We start from the raw sequence: 24088 nt of genomic DNA on the forward strand, positions 1-24088 counted from the left end.
CAGGAGAGTAATTTAGACAAGCGGTTTGTTGACAGTGTCTTGAGATCTACTGATCACCAGCTAAAGGTCTACTGTTAGATCCCGATCTACCTTTTGGGCACCCCTGTTTTAGAGGATCATTTTCAATTTGATGTTTAATTCTGCAAGTGGACATGGATGAGCATAAACTTTTTTATTATTTTGATTAGCATGGTTTGATAAAAAATAAAATAAAATAATGTATAACATAACGTACATGTACGTGATGTTTTCGAGGGCTTCATCAGTTATTTATATAGCACTAGCAATGTACAATAATTTATAAGAGGGGTATTACATAATGTAACAAACAAGGACTACAGAATAAAAAAAATGAAAGGAAAAAAAAAGCAGTGACATGGCATCAAGTGTGCAAGGTGACAGTAGTCACATAGATGGATTTGCAGTTACCTGTACAATATCAAAGCAAATTTTTAAAATTCCATGTGAAAGCATCAAAGGCTTGTACATCCCTGCATTTGATATGCAGAAGATACACTTCAAACCCTTTCTGCTTTTGATTCCCATGATTGGATGCCATCCTAGCTGCTCGTGTGGCTGTGTGCTGCTTATGCAGCATTCTACATCATTCTAGATTTTGGTCATGAACATAGCAATCCATTTCTCTAATCAAGTTAAATTAATTGAGCACCATGTTATATGCAGTGTCAATATGGAAAGCAAAAAAAAATGTTCCACCCATGAATGAGCTGGCATGGATATGGTTATCCCCTTTATAGAGTAGCTTGTAAAGAAGCATTCAGAGTCGAGTATGGTAGGGTGGAGGTTAACCCAGAAGAAAGGGGGTCCAGGTGCTCAAGCCCCAGACCTTCAGCTCTGGGAGGCAAATGATATTCAAGTTGATAATGAAGATCTGGCACATACCAGACCACACTCTTTAAATTGATGTAGTTAAAAAGTATTTACCGTATATACTCGAGTATAAACCGACCCGAGTATAAGCCGAGGTACCTAATTTTACCTACGAAAACTGGGAAAACTTATTGACTCTAGTATAAGCCTACACACAACTACAGCCCTGTCTCCCAGCAGCGCACATTCTGCCAAAGCAACCCCCCCATCGATCAACCGGACTTCTTTGCAAAGTTGATGGTGACAGAGAATTGCCAAACGGTTTACTGTGTGCATTGTCCCACTGTCCCACTACCATGTGCAGAGGGTGCTGTTTGATATTGCCATCACTGTTAATCTTTCGTATAACCAACAGAGGGCGCTGTGTGACATTGCAGTCACTGTTATTCTTTCATATAACCAACAGAGGGTGCTGTGTGATATTGCAGTCACTGTTATTCTTTCATATAACCAACAGATGGCGCTGTGTGATATTGCAGTCACTGTTAATCTTTCATATAACCAACAGAGGGCGCACTGTTATTCTTTCATACAACCAACAGATGGCGCTGTGTGATATTGCAGTCCCTGTTATTCTTTCATATAACCAACAGATGGCGCTGTGTGATATTGCAGTCACTGTTATTCTTTCATATAACCAACAGATGGCGCTGTGTGATATTGCAGTCACTGTTAATCTTTCATATAACCAACAGAGGGCGCACTGTTATTCTTTCATACAACCAACAGATGGCGCTGTGTGATATTGCAGTCCCTGTTATTCTTTCATACAACCAACAGATGGCGCTGTGTGATATTGCAGTTACTGTTATTCTTTCATACAACCAACAGAGGGTGCTGTGTGATATTGAAGTTCCTGTTATTCTTTCATACAACCAACAGAGGGTGCTGTGTGATATTGCAGTCACTGTTATTCTTTCATATAACCAACAGAGGGCGCTGTGTGATATTGCAGTCACTGTTAATCTTTCATATAACCAACAGAGGGCGCACTGTTATTCTTTCATATAACCAACAGAGGGCATTGTGGGATACTGCAGTCTCTCCCCAAGTGTACTGTTGGTATAGGAATGATTAAAAGTGACTGCAATCTCAGCTACTCAGGTCGGGTACCGCTGACCCGAGTATAAACCGAGGTAGACTTTTTCAGCACATTTTGGATGCTGAAAAACTCGGCTTATACTCGGTATATACGGTACTTAAGCAAAAAACATCACAGCAAAGCCTTACACTTTTCGTGCCTTAGGGGCACCTATGACTAGGTGCCCCTAAGGCACAAAACGCATAAGGCTTTGCTGTGATGTTTTTTGCTTAAATAAATACTTTTTAACTACATCAATTTAAGGAGCGCGGTCTGGTATGTGCCAGCTCTTCATTATCAACTTGCATCCCCTTTATAGACCCTTACTAGTGGCATAGTGACAAGGTTGTAGAAAAATTTACACATGACGTTCACGGTACTCCTGCACCATTTCTAGAAAGCATAACATTTGTATTTGATATTACCTTTAGTTCTTCTGGTAAGCACTAGCGATTTTTCCTGTGTTTCAAATGTATGAATATGCAAAGAACAGTTTTAAGGGAACTGAATGTTTCAATTTAGGTGTTACTGGTCCTTTAAGCGAAGCAAAAAATATATAATTGCTTTGTGCCTACATACATTATGATAATGAAGGGAAAATATGCTAAAAAATTTGCTATTTACTTTCACTCAACGAAACTATAAAATATTTTTATTAGAAAAATAAATTATGTGGAATGGTATTGCTGGTTTTAATATGTTTTTCTGGATTATAGGTTTTGAGTATCGATTTGTCGATATTTTATGAAGATCATTTTTCACATTAACTGAAAGTGAAACATAGCGTGAAAGTGAAACATAGTTCAGCAGATAAAATAAAGGGTGTGGAACTCTTGGAAAGAACTGCATACTCCTCTCGCCCTGAGGACTTTATACATATTTCATTTTCTCTTACAGATGTTACTGCTACTGTTGATTAGGATAAGTATATTATGTGTTGCACTTGCACACTCCTTTCTCCCCACCATATTATGTACCAGTTCTTGCACCCCATGTAGACCCCAAAGAGAAGGGGCTTAACCCCACCATACAGTGACACTTTGAGAGCTTTATACCAAATTGATAGCAAATCGGTGTGCATGTTACCAGTTGATCAGTCTTGGAATTGTTTGGAAAACAACTTTCAGGCTTTTGATCTTCCATGGTAGAGGTGATTTCCCATGGACAACAAAACGCCAGGTTTGCCACAAACAGCAAAATTTCTTCCCCAGTCCCAAGCCATTAAAGGGGTTATTTACTAAAATCTGATGTTCTCTGATTCATTAATAAAAAAAAAATCCAAACAAACTAGAATCCACCATTCCACAGCGACTTTTTCAGATTGTCGTACGAAAACTGCAACTGTATCCTAGTCAGAATTAAGTACAAGGTACGGTTTTATTTTTATAGAGAAAAGGGATACAATTTTATTTTTATAGAGCAAAGGGATTTTTTTTTTTTTTTTTAAAAAAATCCCTTTTCTCTATAAAAATAAAACAGTACCTTGTACTTGATTCTGACTAGGGTACCATTAATCCATATTCCTGGCAAAAAAGACACTGCACTTTGCAAACTCCACATGCCTTGCTAGTCCATAATATGATTTAGCAATTTGGACCATACTGGGACGATGATGTTACAATCAAAGTCATGTCATAAGCAACCAAATCAGTACATTTAAGAGCAAACATGAACCTATGGGACCTGTCATTTGGCACAAAAGAGTTGACAGTAACACTCAATCCCATGCAGCTATCTCTACATGCCAATGAAACACTTAGGAGCAAACTTATTAACACTAGAGACAACATCCCCGGTGATTGTCCATAGCAATCAAGAAGATCTTTGTTTTTGTTTTCTAACATGTAGGTGACTGTTCAAATCAGTGATGCTGATTGGTTGCTATGGGCAACATCACAGATGATGTTTGTCTCCATTGTTAATAAATGCACCTTTTAGTACAGGCATTTGTTATAAGGCAATGTCTTACCATCGCTAAGACTACATCCTAAAAGAGGCACGGAATTTCCTGCACCCATTATTTTGGAACCAATGATATGATAAATATGGGTCAAATGGAAAAAATAAATAAAGACAATTTTATTTCAAGTGAAATAGTCACTTGTCTCTTACTTGTGATTCATGGCAATGTGATGGGAGACAAGATGCCATCAAGTAATGTAAATAAACACCCTGTCTAGATTCCTTATAGCAAACCTTATCATCTGCACTTTTGGATTTATCAATATACAGCAGGGTTGGAGCATTGGGGGGTTCATCAGGTTCCAAATACAAAAAAAATATGATCCCATATACAGAATAGTTATATACAGACTAAAGAAAATTACTTTTGAACAATGCCCCCTCTAAGACATATGAAAACACCAATAGTTTATTTTAATCAATGAGAAAAAAATGAACATCACAGCGGCTCATTAATTAGCACTGCTGATTTGCAGCTCTGGAGTCTTGAGCCGATTACTACGTGCAAGGAGTTTGTGTGCTCTCCCTTTGTCTGAGGCTTCTGACAATACGGACCTGTGTTACATGAACGTGTCAGGGACTTTATATCATAAAGCGCCATGTAATTGAATCAGCTCTATTGGATGATAATTATATCAATTGGTATTTGAATGGAGAAAAAAGGTTTCTTTATCAGCACAGGAAGGGCTTCTTTATAGTCAGTGTGGTTAATACCGAGAGACGCACCGTTAGGGTGAAGACACACAGAGCTAATAGTAGTGGCTATTTGTCACGGCTGCAAAATAGGCAATAGTGATAATTGGCTTTGCTAAGACACTATGAGGGGTTATTTATTATTATTAATATTATTATTATTATTATTATTATTATTATTAAATGCCAAACTTTTTGTAACTATAAAATCTGAATTTTTAGTGAGGGAAAAAAAACTCGAAGTTTGGAAAAAGTCAGAATCCAAAAATTCGCCATCTCAAACCTACCGAGATTGTACAGTATATATAAGTCAATGGGAGAGGTCCCTATCCAATTTGTAATTTTTTAATAACAAATAAGCTCCAATCGTGAATTATAGTTTTGTCTGACTTTTTTTATTAAAATACTTTGATTTTGATAAATATGCCCTTCATTGTGTTTTGGCAGAGGCAATTTTCAGTAGTATCTATGGCACACTATTTTGTAGCCACAAAAAGTAGCTGCTATTATAGCTACAGAGCTAAGGGTGGTGCCACATGCTGCTACTTGGGGAGTAGTGATGTGTGGGCCGGCCCAATACCCACAGGATCCGCGGGTCGAGCTCTTCTTTGGCTCTCCCCCCCCCTCGCCCCCGTCAAATGCCTGCTTCCAGGTTCTTCTTTTATAGACGCTGAACCTGCTCGCCCTGCCCCTTTTGTGCGCGGGTCTATAAAAGGAATCAGGAAGTCGAGCGTCTTCAGAAAGCCAAAGCGATCCGAGTGCCATCCCGCTGGCGATTCACATTGTAACCGGCAGGAAGGCATTTCGGGGAGATTAGTTGCCCGAAGAAGAGGCGATTTGTCGCTGGACGATTAATCTACCCAAGTAGCGGCGTGTACCACCACCCTTTAAGCATCAGCTACATTTTGTGTGGCTACAAAATACCCTGCCTTAAGCTGGCCATAGATGTAAAGAAAAGATCCGATCATCATCGTGAGACCACGATTATCTCGATCGTACGAATTGTCCATCAACTAAAAAGACCAATTTGCCAGGAAAACAAAGGGTAGCTGCCTGCTTGGCCCTGCAAACATACATAGATTGCACTGGGACCAAAATTTTTTTTTTAACCTGGCCGATCAATTGTCTGACAGATGTCTTTTTTTTTATAGCGCAGCACCTGCTCGCCCTGCCCCTTTTGTGACATCATCAGTGGGGCAGCGCGGGTCTATAAAAGGAATCCGGAAGACTTCAGAAAGCCGAAGCGATCCGAGTGCCATCCCGCTGGCGATTCACATTGTAACCGGCGGAAAGGCATTTTGGGGAGATTAGTAGCCCAAAGAAGAGGCTTTGAAGAGGATTCGAATAAGAGCCTGGAATATGAATAGGGGAGGTTGAGTAAAACGATGAGTAATAAAGTAAAAAGTAGCAGTACATAACAATACATTTGCAGCCTTACAGAGCATTTGTTTTTCTACATGGGGTTGATGACCCCCTTTTGAAAACTGGAAAGAGTCAGAGAAAGAAGACAAATAATTCAAAAACTTGAAAAAATGAAGACCAATTCAAAAGTTGCTTGGTAATAGCCATCTCAGCAAAGTAGTCAGACATCATCAGCAGGAGAGTAGGGGGGCTAGGCTTAGGGAACTGTCAGAAACCTTTAAAAGTCATGAAAAGTCTGCATATTTTTTAATTGATGTATATTGCAAATTTGCTTGAAATTATGTTTACTTTTCAAAAAGCTTACTTTAAGTTTTTGTGGAGTTCCCCCTTTAAAGGTGAACCACCCCTTTAAAGTAGGTGGGCCAGGCAGCCTTAGACAGCTTAGGCAAGGCTAAAAAGGTAGCGATTAGGGGATGGCATGCAAGGACTAAAGCTTTAATAAAACTCAGTAGGGGAGTGACAATGTATAAATATAATACAGATGGAAGACAACTGATCACATGGAAGAGAGATTAGAAATTGGTTACAACAGCTGAAGCGGAAAATGAATATGGATGAAATTATACAGCTGGGAGTTGTAGTGCAACTGGATAGGAAGGCTCTCACTTAGGACATTACTGCTTAACTGTAATAAAGAAAAATCACAGAGTTTGGCATAAAGCAACATCCCTTCTTTCCAATAAAATCACCACTACGCAGGCCTCAGGTTTCTTCATGGCACTCAGTAAATGGGATTCAAGTGTTTATGCATATTTCTGTAAGCCTTTCCTCTGTTTAGGGATATAACATTATAGTAAGCAACAAATTCATTAGTCAAGCGAATGGAAACACAAGAAAACTTACAGCATGGAAAGTTGGGAGGGAGTTGTATGACACACAGAGAGCCAGTGCTTGCAGACACACTGCAGCTGAAACAACGTAGCTTGTAGGTGTATCCTTCCCTTCCCAGTCTAACGGACCTTGATAAAAGGCCCTGGACTCTCAGAGCAATAATAATACCTTTATTATGGGACGCATAAGGAAGAAAAGAATGAACCGTTTTCAGTTATTATTTTCAGTACTTTATTATGATTTACGGGAATCTATCATGTCTTATGACACTAAAAATGTACTGCAACGGTTAATGCTATTCTAGCCTGCATAACCTGAACAATTTGGCAAAAACCCTGAGATTTCTGACAACCTACAATTCTCAGGATTATTAGAAATATACAGTACAGGTGGGCCTAGGGATTTCTAATTTTTTTGGGCCAATTTCAGATGATAACATGGGTATAAGCAGGCTGTTTGATGAGAACCACATTAACGAGCCCCCGACGGGGAACTTCAAACCTGCTTGATTGATATCGATTGGCCGCGCGATCCGTGGACTGCTGCCGTCTGAGGCAGCAACGCTGATGCCACCCCCCTCAAAAGGGGCTGCATCTCTAGCGCAAGAGTGCGTACTGCGCTTTCTGCACTAGCAGAGTCGAATTTCCGGTTTTAAAAACAGAAATTCGGCTCTTAAAGTTACAGGAGGCAGCTTTTTGCTGGCCTTTCACTGCAGCCTGAGGTAAGGTGCTCACCTTGCCTCATGGCAGGAACGGCCCTGTCGATTGTGCAGGTCCTTTAGAGACCAATAAGTTGTTGACTTGCTCTGGAAGGTCCAAGTCGGCATCTTTCAGTGGCCAGAGTCTTGCCACCTTTAGGGTGAGAATTGTGAAAAATGCAGTGTTCTCCCCAGGAAAAAAAAGTGGTGGGCAAGGAAAAAACTGAGCTGGCAAGAGGAAAAAATTAGGTGCCTCCCCCTAATTTTTGTACAAACTGGTAGGGCTGGGCAAGTATGAAAATGAAGTGCTCCAGCCTACTGTTTTCAGAATGAAAAAATCTAACAAGGCGTCTGTAGTCAGCCAGAACTGAGCCGGGCAGGGGAAAACTGCCAGGTGATGGACCTGGGGAAAACACTGAAATGGCAATTTTTCATATATCCACATGAGCTAAAGAAGTTTGATAAAAACTAAATTAACAAAGTTCCCATGACCTTTGGTCAGACCATCTAGCAGGACAAAACCCCTGTGGCCCTCTCAAGCCAAACCCCAAGTGAACCTGGCAGCTGCTCTCTCTTCTACCTGCCTCTCAATACTGATTGTGCTTTCTATTGTGTCAAGAGGTGGGGCATCATCTATTACACAGGATATGAAGTGCGCCATGATGGAATTGGGAGTTCCATCATTCTATTTATATCAAAATAAATAAAACATATTGTTTCTTTATATAGCATCAAAATGTTATGCAGCACTTTACAGAAATGGTTTATATATCGATTCATATGCACAGTGCACAGTTATTACAAACAGTGTTGTGAGGAATGAATGCATTAATAGCAGAAATCTGGAATGCACTTCACGATTTGGCTGAATCCCAGTAGAATTTTCAGCCAAACCAAAACATTAAATTCATGTGACTTTAAAGCTATGGACAACTAAATGTGACTTTTTTTTTGCTCACAAATTGTAATTTTTCCCCTCAAGTTTGAATATCGACTTTGGTTTCTCATACATGAGATTCCATAATAACCAGAATCTAAACATTTGGAATTCAGTGCAACCCTAACTAACAGGTACAAGTATGGGACCTATTATCCAGAAATGGTCGGGACCTGGGGCTTTCCGGATAATCTTTCTGTAATTTGGATCTTCATACCTTAAGCCTACCACCAAATCATGTAGAACATTAAAAAAAAAAACCAGTAGGCTTCTTCCAATAAGGATTAATTATATCTTAGTTTGGATCAAGTGCAAGCTACTGTTTTATTATTACAGAGAAAAAGAGAATCATTTTTAAAATCTGGATTAATCGATGGGAGACGGTCTTGTCGTAATTCAGAGCTTTCTGATACAGGTACAGTATGTTATCTGAAAACCTGTTACAGAATGATCCAAAGTACAAGACCATCTCCCAAAGACTCAATCTTAATCAAACACAGGTATGGGACCCGTTATCTTGAAACCCATTATCCAGAAAGCTCCGAATAATGGAAAGGCTGTCTCAGATAGACTCCATTATAATCAAATATTCCAGATTTTCAAATGGATTTAATTTTTCTCTGTAATAATAAAACAGTAGCTTGTACTTGATCCCAACTAAGATATAATTAATCCTTATTGGAAGCAAAACCAGACTATTGGGTTTATTTAATGTTTACATGATTTTCTAGTAGACTTAAGGTATGAATCCAAATGGATCACAATTATGGAAAGATCCGTTATGTTGAAACCCCCTCTCAAACATTCTGGATAACAGGTCCCATACCAGTAATAATATTTCCATTTTCTCTGTAATAAGAAAACAGTACCTTGTACTTGATCCAGGCTAAGATATTGGAGGCAAAACAATCCAGTTTTCGGTTTTATTTAGGGGCAGATGTATTAAGGGTCGAATATCGAGGGTTAATTAATGCTCGATATTCAACTGCCGAATTAAAATCCTTCGACTTCGAATATCGAAGTCGAAGGATTTTGCGCAATTCGTTCGATCAAAGGAATAATCGCTTGATCGAGCGATTAAATCCTTCGAATCGAACGATTAGAAGCATTTTAATCCATCGATCGAACGATTATCCTTCGATCAGAAAAAACTTGGAAAGCCTATGGGGACCTTCCCCATAGGCTAACATGGACTCCGGTAGCTTTTAGATGGCGAACTAGGGTGTTGAAGTTTTTTCTTAAAGAGACAGTACTTCGACTATTGAATGGTCGAATAGTCGAACGATTCAAAGTCGTAGTCGAAGGTCGAAGTAGCCCACTCAATGGTCAAAGTAGCCAAAAAAATACAAAGTTTTCGAAGTTTTTTTTATTCTATTCCTTCACTCGAACTTAGTGAATGGGCCCCTTAATGTTTAAAATTATTTTTAGGAGACTAAGAAACTAACTGCACAGGAGATTTTGATCATCTTTTGTGGGTCAGATTTTTCTAACCCACAAAATCTTGTCAAACAACAACAGCACAAGAATTTGTAGGATCAGGCTTGTTGCATTGGATGGCAAATCTTCCATGCAGTTTAAGGGTAATGGCACACACTTTGGGGAGATTTAGTCGCCCCGAAAAGCCTTCCTGACAGCTAGAATCTAAATCGCCGGGGGGGGGGGACCCAGAGCGCTTTGTTTTTCGAAGTTGCCCAAAGTTTCCTCGTGAGGCAACTTCGGGCGACTTCGGAAGTGGCGGAAAAGGCTTTTCGGGGAGATTAATCGCTCAAAGAAGAGGTAATTTGTTGACAGGCGACTGAATCTCCCCGAAATCTTAGCGTGTGTCCTTACCCTAAGGGTTAAAACTAAAATGGAGATTTTGTAGGATGGTGTTGGCAAGTCAGATGCAGTTGCATGGGTTAAAATATTATGGGACTGATAAAAATTCTGATGTGTAAACTACATGGAAGATTTGCCTTGTTGAAATACATTGAAAGTCGAATATAGATGTTTTTCAATTATTTGCCTTCTTCTGACTCTTTCCAGCTTTCAAATAGGAGTCACTGACCCCATCTTAAAAACAAATGCTCTCTAAGGCTACACATTTATTGTTATTGCTATTTTTTATTAATCATCTTTTTATACAGGCCTCTCCTATTCATATTCCAGGCTCTTTCTCTCAAATCAATGCATGGTTGCAAGGGTAATTTGGACCTTGGCGGCCAGCTGAAATTAAAAACTAGAGAGCTGCTCAAACCAAAAATTATTCAGTGTCTGGCCTCAGGTAATTACACCGCAAATAGAAATTAAAATGTAAGTTGCACTATTTGCTATCATAGGTGAACCAGTGCAGCTGCCTAGCCTATAGCAACCAATCAGATTTTCAAACTGATTAATTTCAAACTAATTACGAACGGTTGCTATACACAACTGCATCAGGTCTTATAAAATGTGAGGTTTCACTCCTACACCTTTTGATTAAGTCTTTACAAACCCTGAGGGGCAGATTTATCAAGGGTCGAATTTCAAAGTAATGGCAGTTTTTTATTTTTTAACTCCCATAACTTCGAAATTCGAATAAAAAAATACCAACTGAAATTTATTTTAAAAGAAAAAAAAAATCTATTTTTTTTTTGCGGGTGAATAGGCTGTATTCGATCGTTCGAATCGAAGTAAGATCGTATTCTATCGAATAAGATTCGAAGTATTTTCAAGAAAAAACTTTGATTTTTCAAAGTTCACCAGTTGACTCCAAATAGGTTGTAGGAAGTCCCCCCCCCATAGGCTAAAACAGCAATTCGGCAGGTTTTAGATGGCGAATGGTCGAAGTCGAAACAGACAGTACATGATAAATTTCAATATTAAAATATTCAAAATTTTTTCAAATTTGAATAGAATTTGGACTATTCCCTAGTCAAAGCACACAAAAATAGCTCAAAATTCAAATTTTTTTACTTTGAATTTTCAATTCGACCCTTGATAAATCTGACCCTAAGGGAAGTGAATTTTCGAACTTGGAATTTCAAAGTAATTTTTGGGTACTTCGACAATCGAATAGGCCAAAATTCATTTTAGAATATTCGGCTATTTGAAAATCGAAGTACTGTCTCTTTAAAAAAAAACTTTGATTTCGACACTTCGCCACCTTAAACCTGCCGAATTGCTGTTTAGCCTATGGGGGACCTCCTAGAACCTATCTGAGGCTTTTGGGCAAGTTTTGAGAAGTCGAAGTTTTGGTTTGTAAAACCCTTCGAATCGTTCGATTTGAAGGATTAAATCGTTCAATATGTACAATTTTACTTTGATTGAAAACGGCAGTTTTCGCTGGAAAAAATACTGACTATCGAAGTACTCAAATTCGATGGTCGAATTTCGAAGTTTTTTAACTTCGAAATTCAATCCTTGATAAATATACCCCCTAATGTAAATTGCTGCTGGAAGCACTTATCCCATGGCATGTAAACCCAAATATAATGAAAGAATTTTTTTTTTTGTTATAAAAATATAATTTTTTTTATACCAGATTCCACAGATTGAGAGGAAACCATGATAGTTATCCTCTGACTCACAGGAACCATTTCCCAGTCCCCTTAGGCTGCCAGAGTCATTCAACCCCTCCCTCTTTTTGTTCTATTTTGAAGTAATGGATTCTGGGACTTGAAGTCCCTGTCTTCCATAGTTGGTGCTGCAAAGAATCTTTGTAAAGCAGACAGACTTCAAGTCCGAGAAACCATCAGTTCACAATGAAACCAGGGAGGAGGGGGTTCTACGACTCTAACAGGGAAATGGTCTCTGTGAGTCAGAGGCAGATTATCATAGTTTCCTCCCAATCTGGGAAATAACGTATGTCTACATACAAATATATTCCAGAAATGTTAATCACCTTTTTTACATAAACCCAACTGAAAATGCTCATGTCAAAAAGGGGATTTTTTTTCCATTTAAAGTGATATCAACACTAAAAATGTTTTAAAACTAATTAAAAAATTAATTACTTAAATGATCCGCTTTTCTAAATAATGGTTACCTGAACTTCCCAAACCTGACTGTTTTGCCAACCTGTGCCTTCCCAACATGTCAGTTAGCGCTTCTAATTCTAACAGACTACTGCTGCACAAATATGGCTGCCCCCCAATAGAGGAACATTTGGGATCCGATAGGTAATGTAAAAGCATTGCAAAAATACTTTTTATGGCAAAATTATGATAGATGTAAAAGAAGAAGTTTCATTTCTTTTGCCAGCATCTCTTTAATTAAACATTTTGATTTGTTTTAAAATATAATGTACATGTACATGTTCAATTGCAGTATTTATTTTCCCCTTTCTTCACTAATGGTCCTGACATTTGAAACAATGTAGCAAGAGTCAGCTATCCTGCTGCCATGCCTTGCATTATTTGTCACAGAACTTTGCGACTTCTGCTACTTCATTTCAAGGGTAAGGACCAGCAGTGCAGAGAAAGGCAAGGGACAGATAGATGTTGCTTTCACTAGCAGTTACATTTACAAATAGCTCTATAACATCCCTGCTCATTCACCTGTTTCTCGTGTGCCTTATAGATTACGAAGCAGCAGCGCTAATTAGGTTCGCTTATCATGATGTGTGGCAAGGCTGGGGGCAAGAATGGCAACATGAGTGAGGAACAGACACCAAGAATGGATGAATATTACTGTGCTGCCGATCGGTGTCTGTGTTTAAGCTTGGCGCACAGGTTACCATACCAACCGCTATTGGTTCACATTTTAAAGAAGGCGGGCATAGCTGGGTAAAGTATGTGAGCGATCCTGCTCGTAATGGAGAAAGCACGCTCATGAAGAGGATGATCTGCGCATGTGCCTATTCGGAAACTACACACTGCCGTACTTCCCAACATCTTGGAAACAAAAAGATGGAATTTTTTTGACCAAGCCATTTTTGTGGTTTTTGTGGCCACACCCCCTAATTGCCGTGTTCATTTTACAAAATTTAGCAAGTTATGAAAGATTGAACACAATTCTGTGGTTTTTATGTGTTATTACAGTTTGGCTAATGAAGGCGAATTGCCCTTTAAACTGCTGTTTCCCCAAGAGACTTGCTTATCTTAAATTGTTACAGTTGCTTCTTTGCTAATCTTAAATTGTTAGAAATGTATCAAAGTGCACCTGCCACATATTCTGGGCTCTCTGCCAAAAGCCAATTAAGTTTTAGGGGATTAAAGTCGCAAAGAGCAAAACAATTCACACCAATAAGACTAAAAATACACATCTCGCAATGCAATATTGTTCCTTAAACTGTTATTGCATTGCGAATTTTAATTGCGCATTGCAAATTTTATTTGCGCACTCTTAAGAAGTGCCTGAAGGTGTCGTAATGTTTTGGAGCAAACATAATGACTTTTTCAGTAAGAAGTTTTATTACGCATTGGCACAAACTATAAAATTCGCAAACGGTCTTCCACTGTCGGAAGTGGCCGCTTAACAGTTTCTGGGTTCGCAAAAGCTATATTAAATTCGCGCAAAGCAAAATTTGTTCGCGCAAAGGCATAACTTTTCGCATTACACATAGTTTTTCCGTTACCGACTTTTATTACATTCCACCGTTTGTATCTTTCTCTGGCTGTTCAGTGCAGGAAATCAAAGAGAAAGTCGGGACATTTCCGTAACAATCCAGGACTGCTAGTTGAACTGTCATAATTTGGAATGTTCCATAAAAAATGGGACAATTGGAAGCATGCGCACTGCGCATGCACATGCTCAGTGGGGTCTGGGCTTCTGTTGGGAGGTTAAGCTTAGGGATCATCATAAATTATCAAAACAGCACAAGTCTAATAATATCTGACAGAAGTCGATACAGCAAGACTGATTAATAATCACAATATACAGACTGCACTGGGTCTGCGGGTACAAATCTCTACACGGTCGACAGCTGCTTTAGGGCTCTTACAGACGAGCGTTTTTACCTGCGCTCCCCTGCGTTCAGCAGCAGATGAGCGCAGGAATAGACGCATTACATTTTTTCCAATGGGGCTGTATTCAAACAGGCACGTGTAGGCGCCGAACGCAGGTTGAGATGCAACATGCTGCATTTTTCCTGCGTTCGGCGCCTACACGCGCCTGTGTGAGTACAGCCCCATTGGAAAAAATGTAATGCGTCTATTCCTGTGCTCCCCTGCGGCAGAAAAACGGAACGCAGGGGAGCGCAGGTAAAAACGCTCGTCTGTAAGAGCCCTTACAGGGCAACAAACAAAGCTGCTGGAGTTTTTTTGCAGAGCAGTTAGGGACCGTCTCCTATCTGCAGCAGTCAGAGCAAGTAAAACGAAGGGAGAATTTCACTGCATACAGTCAGGTATCTTATAAAAAACGGTACACATTTTTTAAGTAAAGTATATTGGAGATAGATTTCTTTCATTAAAGTAAGTAAAATTGGGATTTTATTTTTTTTGACTTTACATCCGCTTTAAGCTTTGTGCCCTATATAAATAAATGGAAAATTGCTCAAATTTCTTGACACACTTTGTGTATTTCATCAAAAACAGTGTACATTCAATATTTGATCAGGAAAACATTTCTCTGTAAAGTAGTCAACTCCGAATGATAGGTCACAAGAAAAACTAACAGTGAATTACAATTTCCAGTACAGTCACAGTACACCCTAAGGCATGCTCAGAACTACAGGTACAAAGTTTGATGTTATGTCCAACTTAAAGGGATTCTGTTATGGTAAAACATTAAAAATGCATCAGTAAATAGTGCTGCTCCAGCAGAATTCTGCACTGAAATCCATTTTTCAAAAAAGCAAACAGATTTTTTTATATTTAATTTTGTAATCTGACATGGGGCTATACCTATTGTCAGTTTCCCAGGTGCCCGCAGTCATGTGACTTGTGCTCTGATAAATTTCAGTCACTCTTTACTGCTGCACTGCAAATTAGAGCAGCAGCCCTTTAGCAGAACAATAGGAAGGTAACCAGAAAGCAGCTCCCTTATACAAGTTTACAGCTCCTGTAGATATGAGAATTGCACTCTACAGTAAAAATCCAAGTCCCACTGCAACTCCTCTAGTTTCAGAAAGTGCTGTCTCTTTCTGAAAGCACAGGATCAGGCAAATGACATGAGATGGCTGCCTACACACCAATATTACAAGTTTCAGGAATAAAATTGCATATGGCAGAATTAGTTATTTGCAGTGTAAACAGTATAATTTAGAAATAAAAACTACACCATAAAAATCATGACAGAATCCCTTTAAGGCCCTCTCTTAGCTATCAAGTATAGGTGGCAAAACACCTGAAAATACCTTTATATTGTAGTTAATAAGAATCTCCACTGACAAAAAATATTGAAACTTGTAATCACAAGAAAATGCAGGAGAAGGCAATCTGGCATCATTCGAAATATTTATCAGTGGAGATTCCGTTTCAGTTCAATGCAAAAGGTACTTAAAAGATATTTAGCACAGACAACAAAACTACAAGGGAGACTTTCATCAGATTTTGTGGGTCCAACTTTATCTTACCCAGAAAATCTTATCATACAAAGGCAAGAGATTTTATGGGATGATAGGATATATGACTGGGGACATATAGTTTCATGGTGTGGTTTCCTCACACATCTACAGCCAACAGTCAATGTATTTCAATGAGAAAAATAGGGTTCCAATCTCCATCAGATTTTATCTTGCAAATGCAAGAATGCAGTTTTTCCCTTCTGAAGGTGGTCATATGCTATACACGAAGATCCGCTCACTCGGCGACCCGATATGCCAACTAAAGGCAGAGATATAGGGCTAATAGGGGAAGTTTAACCTGTCCAACTGATAACTAGCCGATATTGGTGTTGGGAGGCCCAAAACAGATGAGCTGCTGAATATGTCTAAAGAAACCGTATCGTCAGCCTAAATTTGCCTGTGTATGGCCACCTTTACAGGTGTGTTTTGGCAAATCCTTTATGTAGTTTGCACATCAGATTTTTCTATCGCTTCTATTTTTCTTGACCTGTGCAACTACATCTGACTTGTAGAATGCGATTGGTTGATCCGACCAACCTACAAAATCTCCCGTGTGGTTTTAGTCCTTAGTCCCTTGGATCACTGTAACAGTTATGCCGACTCAGCCTTTCAAAAGTAGTGACTGTATGTAAAATGCAACTCCTTGCAACAGTCTGGTCTGGCTTGGAACAGGAACAGTAACACCAAAAAATGAAAGTGTTTTAAATGACAATATAATGTAGTGTTGCCCTGCACTGGTAAAACTGGTGTGTTTGCTTTAGAAGCACAATTATAGTTTCTATAAACAAGCTGCTAGTCACAGGGGGCAGCCATTCAAGCACAAGACACATAGTAGATAGTAGATAAGTTCTGAAGAATCCCATTGTATACTACAGAGCTTATCTGGTATCTGCTATATATCCCGTGCCTTTTCTCCTTTTTCCAGCTTGAATGAGTTACACAGCAGCTTGTTTATATAAACCATTGTAGAGTTTCTGAAGCAAACACAGTAGTTTTACCAGTGCAGTGCAACACTACATTATATTTCTATTACACTTAAACCATTTCCATTTTTTAGTGTTACTGTTCCTTTAATGCTGTCCTTTATAAAACTATACTACTGCTACAAATTATTAAGAAGTTATAAAAATGACACCTAAGAGTAAATTAGGTAATTTTAGCATAAGGAGCCCTGAAAGGGGTAATTCACCTTTGCACCTCTTCTTTAAAGTTCATTTGTTTTCACAGAGTACACCAGAAAAATGTTTCATTTGGTTTCCATCTGTTTTTGTTTTTTTTCACCATTTTTTTTTACTGAATTTCCTACCCTCTGGTATTCCACAGTTGCAGTTCAGTATCCAGGTCACCAGTCCTTGAAACTGCTACAATTGGCTGCATTTGTTGATACATTTCTGGGCAGTGTCCAAGGAATGCTGCCACTGACTGTATGAATTGCAACAGCTGATTATAGTAAAGCTCGGTAGAACAGTATAACAGTTTAAATAGTCAATGACCCCTTTTACTTTGATGCTCCAAGAAAACATAAGGTGGTGGCATTTAAAGGAACTTTCTTATTTTTTTACTTTTTCTAAATTCTAATTAAAATGTAAGTCTATTTCTGCTGTACTTCTGATGTGAAAACACATCTCAACTATCCCTTCCATTTTAAAGGGGAAGTTCATCTGTAAGTTATTTTGTATGTAAAAGAACATCTTATTCTTACCAACTTTTTAATTGGTCTTCATTTTTTGTTTTTGAATCATTAACCACCTTCTTCTTCACATCAGCTTTCAACTGCGGGACCCCAGTTGCTCTTGCTATTGTTACTCTTTATCACTTATCTTTCTGTACAGGCCCTCTCCTATTCATCTTCCATACCTTAAGGGGCAGATTTATCAAGGGTCAAAGTGAATTCGAGGGAATTTTCGAGGTAAAAAAATTTGAAGTTCGAAGTAATTTTTTGGATACTTCGACCATCGAACAGGATACTACGACTTTGATTCAAAGTAAAATAGTTTTAATATCTGACCATTCGATAATAAGTACCGTCTCTTTAAAAAAACTTTGACTTCAATACTTTGCGAAATGAAACCTGCCGAAGTACTATGTTAGCCTTCTACAACATGGGGACCTTCTACAACATTTTTCGAAGTCTTTAGAGGTCGAAGTAAAATCGTTCGATCGATCGCTGAAATCCTTCGAATCGTTTGATTCAAAGGATTTAATCGTTTAGATTTTACTTCGATCGCAGGATGGCCAATTTTGCTGAAAAATACTTAGACCGATATTCGAAGTCGAACTTTTTCAATTCGATGGTCGAATTTCTAAGTATTTTCTACTTCGAAATTCAACCCTTGATAAATCTGCCCTTAAGTATACTAAATAATATTTTCAGCATGAATTAAACCCAATTGGCTTGTTTTACTTCCAGTAAGGATTAACTATATTTTGGGATAATGTACAAGGTACTGTTTTATTATTACATAGAAAAGGGAAATTATTTTTAACAATTGAGTTATTTGGATAGAATAGAGTCTATGGCAGACGGCCTTCCTATATTTCAGAGATCTTTGAATAACAGGTTTCCCGATTTCCTGTAATAGCAAATCTGAAAGTGAACTATCCCTTTATTTCTTCATATCTACTTTAAAAATAACATTTAAACATGAATTAACCCCAGTTCAGCATGAAATTTATCTTGTTTGGGATAACGTACAAGATACTGTTTTATTATTACAGAAAAAAGAGAATTTTTAAATTGAGTTATTTGGATAGAAGGCCTTAATGTAATTTGGAGATTTTTTAATAACAGGTTTCCTGATAATTGACCCCATACCTGTAATTACTAATTTGCGAGTGAAAATTAATTAATTAATTAATAATTTAATTATCTGGATTGAATGGCCTGAACGTAATTCGGAGATTTTCGAATAACAGGTTTCTAGATAACAGAGGTCAATAGCCAATTTGAAAGTAAATGACCCCTTAAGGCAATGCTTAATATTTATTTTAAATTTTTTTCTCATATAGTTGTACTTCACACTTCATATAATGCAAGAGAGAGAGGTAAAATAGGCAAAAATGGTAAATGATACAAGTATTACAAAAATGAAGTTGTAAAATACCAGGTTAATGCATTAGCACATGAGCTTACATCTCAGAATTCAATTCACTAATGGTTCTTCTCTGTAGATTATTAAACTTTTGTTTCTTAAAATGAGCTCATATTGACTAATTACCTAAGGTAACATAACTATGCATTATACTCAAATTAAGAAAAAATACTTGTATTAAAAGTATAACAAATCGGCTAATAGTCTCTTACCAGAGCTTTTTGGCTGTATAACACCAAGTCTGACCTAGAGTTAGTCTTAATAAAGGTATAGGATCTACATTATCCTTGGGGCCTGAGACTTTGCAGATAAGTTATCTTTTTTGATGTATTTTGGATTACCTACGTTAAATCTGTTAAATCTTTATAATTTAAATATTAAAGGAGTGGTTCACTTTTTATAGTTTTTGATTTATTTGCCTTCTGCCTTATCACTGACCCCATCCAAAAGGAAATGCCTTGTAAGGATACAATTGTATTGTTATTGCTACTTTTTCTTTCTCCTCTTTCTATTCAGGCCCTCTCCTAATCATATTCAAGTTAATACATGGTTGCTAGGGTGATATGGACCCTAGCAATCAGATTGCTGGAATTGCAAAGCAGAGAGAGGATAAATAAAATGCTAAATAACTGAAAAACAACAAATAATAAAAGAAATAAAGCCAATTGCAAACTGTCAAGAATATTGTTCACTACATCATACTAAAATGGTGAACAATAAACCCAATAGTATTATTTTGCCAACAAAATGGATTCAAGCAGCTTAGTTACCATCATTTTTAAAAATTAGAATTATTTCTTTATAAAGGGCTCAATGGGAGATGGCCTTCTTGTAATCTTAGCTTTCTGGATAATAGGTTTCAGGATAAAGGACGCAATACCTGTATAAATAAAATACCAGGAGTGATGATTTAGTGTAGTCATGATATAATTATCTCAGAGATCATAGCTGCAATAACCTCTAAGTGCCAATAGTAACCGCTCTTAAGTAAATCTCTGGACCACTGAGTTACATTTTACATTACTAACACCCTGCTGGTCTGATAAAAGGGCCTTGGTGCCCGAAACATGTTGTGTGGACACTTAATAAATCCTAAATGCAGTTATTCTGCCTACAGCGTGTGATTCCCATACTTTGACAAAACCGTGATTTACAAAAGGAGGCCAGGGACGGAGCTTCCAGGGAAACACATAGTCTGGCTATACTAAAAGTGCGGCTAATGAGTGTAAACTTACTATAGAGATATCACTGGTCTGATCACCAGGCCAATCATATTTATCAAGCTGTGTACCGACTGTGTAAAATCATGTCATTAAAAAGAACAACTGCTTAAAACTAAATGTGCCGAGTAAAAACAACATTTATCCATCACAAATTTTTTACACCAGAATTTATTGGCACCGTAATTTTTTCAATTGCCATTAATGGTTTTCACGAGGTGGTGTATAATAATGGTGTAAAATATGGCAATAAAAGATAATATACACCTTTAAAAACATGCCATTTATATTATGCCAACCAATTTTCAATGTAAATCATTTTACACAATCTGATAAATGGGCCCATTAGTGTGTTATAGAGCAACCTATTCTAAAAAACTTTTACGTTTATTTTGTGTGCTTTTTTTAAGAATACATATTTTGCCTTCTTTGCTATTGTTATTTTTTTATTGTCTATCTTCCTTTCAGGCCCTCTAGAATTCCTCTTTTATTCTTTGCTGCCTAATTGCTTGGTTAACTAACCCCTAGCAACCAAATAACAGTTAAAATTACAACCCAGAAAGTAACAGGACATAAATATTTTTTTAAAAATTAAGAAAACAAATTTTAACACTGTGTTAGAAAACTGCTACACCACACTCCAAGTAATTTTTAGGTGACCTTCCCCTTTAAAACTGTTTCCAAACTCCAACTGAGGTTGGCTTAGGGAAAAACAAACCTAAATAGATATATGCCAATTTTTGGGTGGGCATGTACATATGATATTTTAAAAAAAATGCAGTTTAAATTAAAATTTCGGTCCTAAAATAAAATTTGAGTATTGTGAAGGCAAGTCAGGAAGAGCAACCCACTCCTACCTACATCAACACACTAACATGACTTATTATTTCTTATTGGTAGTACTATTTTGCAGGAGACAATACTTTAGCATAACTATATTACACCTATATATATTTTTTTTACCAATCCCTGGGGATGTCTCGGCAGCCAATGATTATTCTTTTTTTTTTTATTTACTTTTTTCCCCCTTGTTTTGCCTAAAAAATGATAATTACAGTGAAATAATGTGAGAAAAAGTTCATCTTAATGGGGATAAAAAATGCAACTGAGAAGGAGATGAATCTATACAAAAGAAAATGATATAGTATAAAGCAAAGAGATGATTTAGTGGCCATAAAGTAGGAGATTTGTCAGCAGTGGCAGTGTAAGAGGGCACAGCACACAGCCTATAGAAGAAGGAAAATAACATGAAGTATGGATTGTAGTCCATGCGCAGGAGGCATTCCCTTGCCATTTTCCCTGCACAGTAATTCTTGGGAGGAATATTGCTCATACTCACATAGACACATTATGCTGAGTTTGCATGAAGTTGTTGATCTTAATGTGTTCTCAATGTTATTGTGGCTTTGCTCCTGGCAGTGGCTAAAATGTGCAGAAAGTGAAGGGGGGCAATGGGCAGCCCAATAGATCTATATTGCCAGGTAGACAAATGTCCATGCACTGCTGCTAAAGTGCAGCCAGCTGCCCCCTCCCATGCACACACACATATACACAACATCCTCCTACAGGGATACAGTCTTGCAAACTTGGGAAGCTCTTAAAAAACCTCTGAGCCCATAGAAAGGCAAGAAACCGGCCCCAGCAGGTAGCCCAGACTCCCCCCTGTCTAAGGAGACCCGTTGCTGAGCTTTTTCTTACCCGTCCGGACTTTTTCCAGGCAGATTTGCAGGGCCCGGTGCGCTGCTCTCTTCCCCTCTGCTTCTCAGCTATTCACCCCCCACCGCTGCTCACTGCCTCATTCCAATATGGCACATCGGCAGCCATTGCGCATGCGCACCACTCTCCTCTCTCTCGAGCTCACACTGTCTGCCTTCTTTAATTTTTTGGGGCTTTTTTTTACTCTTCCTCCACCCACTTTCTCAGCATTCTTTCACCACTATCTTCCTTCAGCCTCCCCACGTATTTTTTTTTACTTTTTCTCTGTCACCACGAGCTGACAATCTAGCACCTGTCTATTCATGTATTGTCCTTATTGATTTACTTACAAACTGAGAGTAGATTTAATGCTTCACATGTAAATGTGACCCTACATGGAAAGGTGCTTTGCATATCCTCGCAAGCCTTATTATTTATACTTTCTATTTTTCATAACATCTCCTGGAATTATTTTAAAAATCAACACAGGGAATCTAATCCTTCCCCAAAACAGATCACTAATTTGCACCTTTATTGCATATAATTAAAGTCATGAAACTGAAAGCAAATAGCTGGTGAACTGTATAAAAGCTTAAGAAAAATCTATGTTTTGGTTTAAACTTAAACAGCCTTCTTGTGTCCAGGAGGGCATACATGGCTCTGATATGGTAAATACAGCCAGCAAGTGAACTGCTGCTCCTCCCCAAGTACAAGGCAGCAAAAATAAGCAGATCTGTGTGGATTACATTTTCAAGGCTTGTCTTTTGGGCAAGCTGGGAGAATCAGTTGCTCTTTAGCTTCTCACTTCCTGGTAAGGAATTTGTTCTCTTCTGTGAATGACACACATACACATCAGGAAATGAGTGCAAGAAAAAATACTTCCCCATGACTTCTGACAAAGAAAAACCACAAGCAGCACATATGTTCAAAGCACTGTCAAGGTAAGGGGAGCTTTTTTTTTTTTTATCACTTATGTTTTGCATATTTGTAGCTTTATTAGCCAATTCAAACTGATTGGTGTGTCAGTATTCAAACAAAAAATAAAAACTTGTTCTGCATTTGGATTTACACCTAATTATGAACATATTCACAGATTTTTTTTTTTAAATGTAAAAAAAAGTGCTAATGCTACAAATTAATCTTGAATATCTATATACCAGTGTGATCACTGTGCCCAAGAGGCATTTAAACCATTGCACCCCCTCCCTCATATATAGGGGCAAATTCACTAAAGGGCGCATTTTCGCCAATGAAGGCTTCACACTTCGCGCCACTTCGCCAGGCGTAAATTTGTTACCACTATGCTAATTCTTTAGCTTCGCTGTAGCCGAACGCTGGCGAAGTTTCACTAGCGTTATTTCGTCAGCATGAGCATTTTATATTGAACTCTCGTTAACATTCATTTCTGCCTAGTGAAACTTCGTTAGTACTTTTAAGTTTAGGTCAATTTGAATAGGTACATATAGGTCATATAGACGTGGCCACAAATGCTTGACGTGGCCACTTATTATTACAAATGTTCAATGAAGCAAAATAAAGACAAAAGAGATCCTCTAATGAACCCACCCTAAAACAAATGTGGCATGCCCCTTAAATGGTTGTAAAAAATGTTAACGCAAAAATCTTTAATAGTTAGGACTTTTGAAGGCAACCCCGCATTAAGATATGAAAAAACGCCAGCTTTTTTTTTAGAACTTTTTATGACTTTCCAGCATACAGGATATGATTTTACTGACAAGATTAAGGAAGATGTAGCTTCATTTTATTAGTTTGCTAGGTATAAGGTGGTGAAGGAAACTGTGGTGAAAGGGATAATGTTCTGTAAAATTTGCACTTTTGTGAATTTGCGGAGTAACGTTCGTTCGGTTGAGTGAAAATTCGCCTGTTGATAGGGCGCAAAACTACGCCTGTTAGTATATTGGTGATGTACCTGCGGATTGGATTTGTGGCGAATTTTCACTAGCAACGGCCACTTCACCCTATAGTAAATCTGCACCATTGAATTTTCTATGCTATGCTGCCTACTTTGCACAGTTGCAAGAAAGTTTGGCACTTTATTTGTCACTGGTATTACTAAAAGCTTAGAGATAAATGATGTAATG

At 38.0% G+C, this 24088-nt stretch overlaps 1 protein-coding gene across 1 annotated transcript in view; it reads right to left on the minus strand.

Annotated features, from left to right (window-relative positions):
- The window catches only part of sfmbt1.S (Scm like with four mbt domains 1 S homeolog), a 48810-nt gene extending 26360 nt beyond the window's left edge, over positions 1-22450 (minus strand). The window contains exon 1 of the mRNA XM_018261277.2: positions 21990-22450. The gene's annotated coding sequence lies outside the window, so the exon portion shown is untranslated. The remainder of the gene's footprint in view (positions 1-21989) is intronic.
- Positions 22451-24088: the final 1638 nt, after the last annotated feature.

The sequence above is a fragment of the Xenopus laevis genome, chromosome 4S, assembly GCF_017654675.1.
Source record: "Xenopus laevis strain J_2021 chromosome 4S, Xenopus_laevis_v10.1, whole genome shotgun sequence".
NCBI lineage: Eukaryota > Metazoa > Chordata > Amphibia > Anura > Pipidae > Xenopus > Xenopus laevis.